Genomic DNA, 6,859 nt, shown 5'->3' on the forward strand with positions numbered 1-6,859 from the left:
TATGCATTTCCCTAAATGGTAAAAAGCAGAAAGTGACAGTGGCGTGTTTGTGTGTGTGTGCGTGTGTGTGTGTGTGTGTGTGGTGGTTTGAATCCAAGATGTCCCCTGTAGGCACCTGTTCTGAACATGTTTCCCAGCTGGTGGCGCTATTTTGGGAGGCTTTGGGGGTTTGAGCCTGACTGGCAGGTAGACCCTTGGAGGTGGGGTTCCAGTCCTGTTTGCCCACTTCCTAGTCTGTTAGTCCATCATCATAAGGAGAGTGTCATGCTCCTTCCGTAACAGCCTGAGTCATTCCACAGTGCTTGACCCAGCTACCGTGATCAGAAACTGTAAGCTAGGATACAACTTTCTCCTTAAAATTGTTTTCCTTCAGGAATATTGTCACTATGACACAAAGTAACTAATAGTGTCTGTGTGTGTGTGTGTGTATTTTAGGCAACGCCTAGTTTTTGCAAAACCACTCATCCAATGGCAAACATGCCCAGCACAGACTCAATTAGAGAATTGAGAAAATTGCTAATTTGAGGCAGGGTTTTAGACCCAGAAGCAGGTGGCAATGTTATGAGGGTGGAGCTGAGTAAGAGAGATGGCCAGGGAAAGGCCTGGTCCAGGACTCTTCTCACATTCTCACTGCCCCGTCCCTGCTAGGACCGCCTGCCCGCTGCATGGCACACCCTTACCTTTCTCCTTCCCTGATTCTGAGGGAGAATTCTGCCAAGCAGAGCCTTGTTACATATCTCTTTCCTCAAGCTAACAGACTGTGCCTTTCTTCATTACTTGACAAAGCTTCTCCAACCCACACACTCTAGCTAAAGAAGGATGGTGTCCAGAATCGCAGGATGCCACTTCTCCTCTTGGGAGGAAAAAATTATGGAGGCTCAAAGTTTTGCAAGGGATGAGGAACTAGGATGAGAAGTTATTTACTAATATATTTTGGAAGTCTCAATGTTTTTATATTCTCTTTGATCAGCCATTTGATTTCCAGCAAATTCCATTATAGTCATTTAACAAAATTACATTTTCTTTATGGCAGGGACTGTTTTAAGTGGTTTTAAAATGTATTGTTACTAATACCTTGTGATTGCTGTTTAAGTTATGACTCTCATTCTGTAGCCTAGAGTAGCCTAGAACTCATTATGTAGCACATGCTGGTCTTGAACTCCCTGCCTGTACCTAGTCCTCCCAAGTGCTGTGATTACAGGGTTACATCACCATGCCTTTAAGTATTTTTAAATCAACTCAATTAATTTCTCTAGCAATCCTATGGGGTCAGTACTGCTATTGTCTTCAAATGAAGACAGGTGGGAAAGTCAGGGTCAGAAAAGTCAAGAAACCTGTGGTCTCCAGCTCGTATGCACGGCAGAGCTGACATTTAAGTCCACACTGCTCCACTTGAGAGTCCTCGTGGATGTAGGAACTGTGCCACAGAAGCAGTCAATCTCGGTGCACACAGGATTTAACACGGCCATGCTGCTCGACCACACAGCACAGCCCTGCTTCCTGAAACCCTGACTCTCAGGCCATGGTTTGAACCAAGAGTAAAAGCTCACTGTGGATCAGGAAGTAAATCCAGTGTGTGGTTCAGGATTTCTTTTCCAAGAAAAAGAGTAGACAAGAAATCACCAGAGAATATTGTTTAGACAGCCCCTAACTCGTGTGTGTGTGTGTGTGTGTGTGTGTGTGTGTGCATGCATGCGCGAGTGTTTGCATGTGTATGCTGAGCACATAGATGAAGGCTGGGTGGAGGTTTCTCTGCACCCCTTGCTATGACGGGTATTCTGTAGATACCATGTAAAATCTGTAAAATCTATGTATGAAGCAGGGAAGTAGTCATCAGATTAGTCCTTGCACCTGTATTAGGCAGTTTTGATAAAAGAATCAACCAAACAATCTAAAAGGACATTATCAAAAATGACAGTACAGCCATACTTATTTGTAAACTGAAATTATATCACAGACGAGCATTTAGTGACACAGAGAGATGCTTAAGACATAGAGAAGGAGGAAAGTGGAGTGTAGTATTTTTATGCAAAAATCTCTGTGTATACTTGGATATCAAAAGGATGGAAAAAGGTTAGCCATTATTATTTCCAGTTAGGACCTGTAACCATCAATCTTGTTGTCCATCAACGGATGAATGGATAAAGTAAATCTGGGACACACAGAGTGAAAGGTTATTATTTTGTGTGAGATATGCCAGACACTGAGAGACAGGGACTGCATCTTCTGTTGCAAGCAGAGACTGTAAGTTCAACTTGTAGAACAGTGACTGTTGATGTTGGTTAGAGAGCCAAGGGCAGGGTGGAGGCAGGCTTGACCAGAACTACCTCTGTGGGGAGAGACCTTAGAGTGCCACGAACATATATAATTAGCATGCACTAATAAATTGTAAAAATGTATAACTTATAATTTAATTTATAATAAATGAAAAATAGGTAACAAAAAAGTCCCCACTTGTGGGAAATATTGTAAAATGTTCTTTCCTTTATTTCTCTGCATTAACTTCAAGAGACATAATTTTTTATAGGATGAATTTTTACGTTAAATAAGATACTCTTATTTGTCTGATTATATAACAAAGATAAGTATTGGACATAATAGACCTTGTAAATAATACTAACAAAATAATGTCAAATAATTATTGATGATTAAATATTTAGATAACTATGTACTTATAAGACTAGAAGTACACAAAATAAAAATGCTAATTAAAAACACTAACTAGTAAAGATACCTAGGTAATAGTGAAAGGATAAAAGTCAGGAGACGGAGTGGGCAGAGGCAGGGAATAGATCAGTGGCAAACGTTAAGGTTCCACACTCATCTGCAAATTGAAACAGGAGGTAAGAAGGTAACAATTACTGGTTTAGGCTTGCTGCTAGCCCGACCTGTGGAGACACTTAAAAGAAATACATCCTAAAACGACAGGGACGTTCTTAGTGGAGAGAAGCAGGCCCACGTCGTACAAAGCAATAGGTTTGATCTAAGTAGCAAGTATCAAACACCAAGCTGGCCCCCTGTAGTTAAAATGTGGCTTTATTTCCCTGTCGGCCAAGATATGGAAGCACTGGTATTGATTAGCCCAGCAATATCACAAAACCATTAGAACAAACCACCAAAAAGTGCAAAAACATGTTTTAACTGGGGAAATGATATTTATAAATATAATTACCAACACTTTTCCAGTACTCGCCACCCCACCCTATACATATTCACACATTAATCTCTTAGCATGCAATACCTCCTTTTAACACCCCCACTCCCTTACACATGTTAATCTCTTAGCATACAGTATCTTATTTTACTCCTTCAGTTTTATGAGAACTACTGTAGCCATATTTTTTTTTCTGTAAGACAATGGAAGTTACAAGAGTCCCAGGCATCCTTCCTGGTGACAGGTAAATGAGAGCCAGGATCTGAGCCCAGATTTAACACCTCTGCAATTCACCTCTCAGCCACTTGGAGAGTGCATATTGAAATCTGGCAATTAGTTCTGCATGATGCTAATTACAATGTTGTTTTTGAGATCAGAGAGTTTCAAAGTCTTGCAAGGGAATTATTGGCAGTGGATACAAATTCTCTTGAATTTTCACTTAGTGGATTCTCTCTCTCTCTCTCTCTCTCTCTCTCTCTCTCTCTCTCTCTCTCTCTCTCCTTTTTTCTTTTTTTTTAAGACAGGGTCTCTCTACATAGCCCTGGCTGTCCTGGAACTTACTATGTAGATCTCTCTGACCATGAACTCACAGGGCTCTCTGCCTGCTCTGCCTCAGAAATTCCAGATTAAAGGTGTGTGCCACCACGCCCCTCTGAGCATGCCCTTTCAATATGGTTAGAACTAGTTGTTTTCTCTGATAAAAAAATGTGACTGCAAAAAAGAGAGGAAGAAAGAAAGAAAAAAAGGGAGAAAGATTCAGATTTAAAATAAAAAAAATCACACACACACACACACAAAAAACCCTGCCCTGGGCCTTCTTAATTGTGAGGCATTTGACCCACAGACAGTTGACTGTTCTAGTGCCACAGCACTGTCATGAGACTTCTGACAATAAAATAACAGTGGAAATTGCAATGATAACAAGAACGACAGTACACTATGTGGAATAAGAGGGTATTTACTGTGAATGGAAGATGAATTTTAAGTTTTTTCCTTTTACAGTTTTCTGGGAGACAGGATCTACTTGCAGGAGTTAGCATTGTAGTAGCCCATTCTAATGGCTTCCCATAGTAGCAGCCTGCAGGAATGTGTGTATCCATCTTACATCAGCTACTGATGGCTGCAGTAGTGGTGACAGATGAGCCTTTCATTTTGCAGGTCCCTCAGGGATATCACTCTCTGATAAGAGTCTTGCTTCTCTTGCCTTCAGTTTTCCCTTTGCCCCCAGTTGCTGCTTTCTTGTATTTGTTGTTGTTATTATTATCATTATTATTATTTTTAAGACAGGTTTCTCTGTGTAGCCCTAGCTGTCCTGGAGCTCATTCTATAGACTAGAACGGATCTCCTAAAAGCTGGGATTGAAGGTGTGAACCACCACTGCCCAGCTCTTGTATGGATTTTATAAATCACCTTACATGATTTAGGAAGAGAGACCAAGATCCATAAATGCACAAAGGATCAACCTTCTTCATGTCCTGAGTTCCTGTGAACGTTTCTCCTTGCAGATACACATTTCCAGGCTAAATAGCTTTAGCTAATGGCTCCTAAGTGGCCTGGGAGTGTGAGCTGGGGATTAAAGGTCTCAGGAGCTGATATGATCAAACTAGGTCACACCTTTGCCCTGGCAGAGAACTGAATAATTTTCCTGATTTCCCAATTCCTTCTTTCCTTGGTATAAAGTTGCAGTCATTTTAAATCAAGCCTCACGCTCTGGTCATCAGGGAAAGCTGGCAGACTGGGAAGAGCTGAGCCAAGTGACAAACCAACTTAGTTCGTGCTTCACAAAGGCAACGTTCTAATGTCTCTGGTCTCACAGTTTTAATGTGGATTTCTGAGTAATAATAATGGCTACTTCGGTTGCCTGTCAGGTTCTCACACAGGATATTTCTAGTTTTTCAACACAAACATGCCTGTACACACTCAGAGGATCACAGGAAATATGCTCTTCCATCCCGAGTTATTTAGATGCTCCTGAGAGATCAACTCACCTATGTGGTCAAGTAGCTACTGTATATATTTTAAGTGAATCTTCCAAGGCAAGTGAAATATTTTAACCATAACATCATAGCAGCAGTTGTTAAATAAAATAAAATGCTAAATAAAATAAAATACAATGATGCAAAATACTAAGACTGTATTTTCTCCCTGGACTGCATCAAAGCGGTTTATTATTTATTGAGTCCCCAATAGTTCAAATAGACTCATGGTTTATGGCTGTTGTTGCTGTCTCAGGAACTGAAGTGTGTGTGTGTGTGTGTGTGTGTGTGTGTGTGTGTGTGTGTGTAGCAGACGTGAGGGGGTGGGATAGAAACAGAACTCCAGCTTGTCTTGGTTGGGGCAGGGTGTGCGTGTGTGTATGTGTGTTTGTGTGCTCGTTGTTTCTTTGTCATTAAAGAGAAGGTTCCACTTTGCTTCCCAAACTGGCCTTGAACTCACAGTTCTCCTCTTGTTTTAGCTTTCCCCAAGGCTGAGTTATCGGCTGAGACTCACTCCGGGCTCAGATGTGGTTCTGATTCACATCTTCTCTAAAGGGCTAAAGAGAGGACAGCAAGCATGACTTAAGAAAGGGAGCCTCCTTCTGTTCCGGCTGGGTGGCTTCCCGGGGGGAAACTCTGAGTCTCCTTTCAGCTTTGCCCCTGCGCTAACTGGTTTTGATCTTTTCCTCCCGCCCTTAGACTCCTCAGAGCTTGAACACAAATTTCAGCCCTGAGTAACAGAGAGAGGGAAGGCAGGAGGTTAAACCAAACTGTTAACTGTGTCTCTTCAAAACTGACATTTAATACAGGGTGTAAATCACTAGGGGGGCCTGTTACTCCTTCAGGAATGCAATTACATAGGGTCAAATAAAACATGAAAGAAACCAACAAGTTTTAAAATGTAGTATGTGCTCAAAAGCAGGCAGGAAGGAATTCGAAGCAGCCCAAAAATGCTAACACTCACTGCTGTCCTGCGAGAGGGCTGGGAGAAGAGGGCTCTTCACGGTAAGGATTATGTAGGGAACTTTGGGAAGCAGAGCTTCTCAGTTTTCAGTTCTGCAAGCCTGGCAGCCTTTCCAGGATGCTACTTTCATCCCCAGAAGGGGTCTGGGTCTGCTGGCCAGGGCTACAGAGCAGCAGCGCTGCCCTACGGGGAGCACTTGCTGAGTTCACACACCAAGGACGAGCCAACCTGAAAGCTGGTTCTCTCTTTCACACTAAAAAAGAAGTCAGTGTAGGCCTTAATCTGTGGATGGCAGCATTCACGCTGACTGGGTGCTAAAGGTTCCCCTATGTTTATGTGGCTCCTTGTGATTGTGTCATTAAGGGAGAAGCTTAATGTGAACTTGCATTTGATTTTGAGAAGTGTCTGCTAATGGTTTGGTGTGTTTGAACAACTGGAGTAGAGTCCCTTTCTGTTTAACAGTTTTGTGAGCCATGGTGATGGCTTATCTCAGCTTTGGGGCTCTTTTTGGGTTTGTTTGTTTGTTTTTTAGTGTTAGATGTCCTGTAAATCCCTGACTATCCCCAGCTTCTACAAATACGATGACGTCCAGCCTGTTCTGTCTTACAGAGTGGTGATTTCACATACAGGGTGAAAAGATAAAATGTGAGGGAGGGGTAGAGTACCTTTAGCAGGCCAATGCTAAGGTGCTCCCTTGAGAAATTATGCCACACAACAGATCTGGTGTAAGAAGTTTACTGGGGGGGGGGGGCCGGGGGGGGGGGG

This window comes from Mus caroli, chromosome 14, assembly GCF_900094665.2.
Source record: "Mus caroli chromosome 14, CAROLI_EIJ_v1.1, whole genome shotgun sequence".
Lineage (NCBI taxonomy): Eukaryota > Metazoa > Chordata > Mammalia > Rodentia > Muridae > Mus > Mus caroli.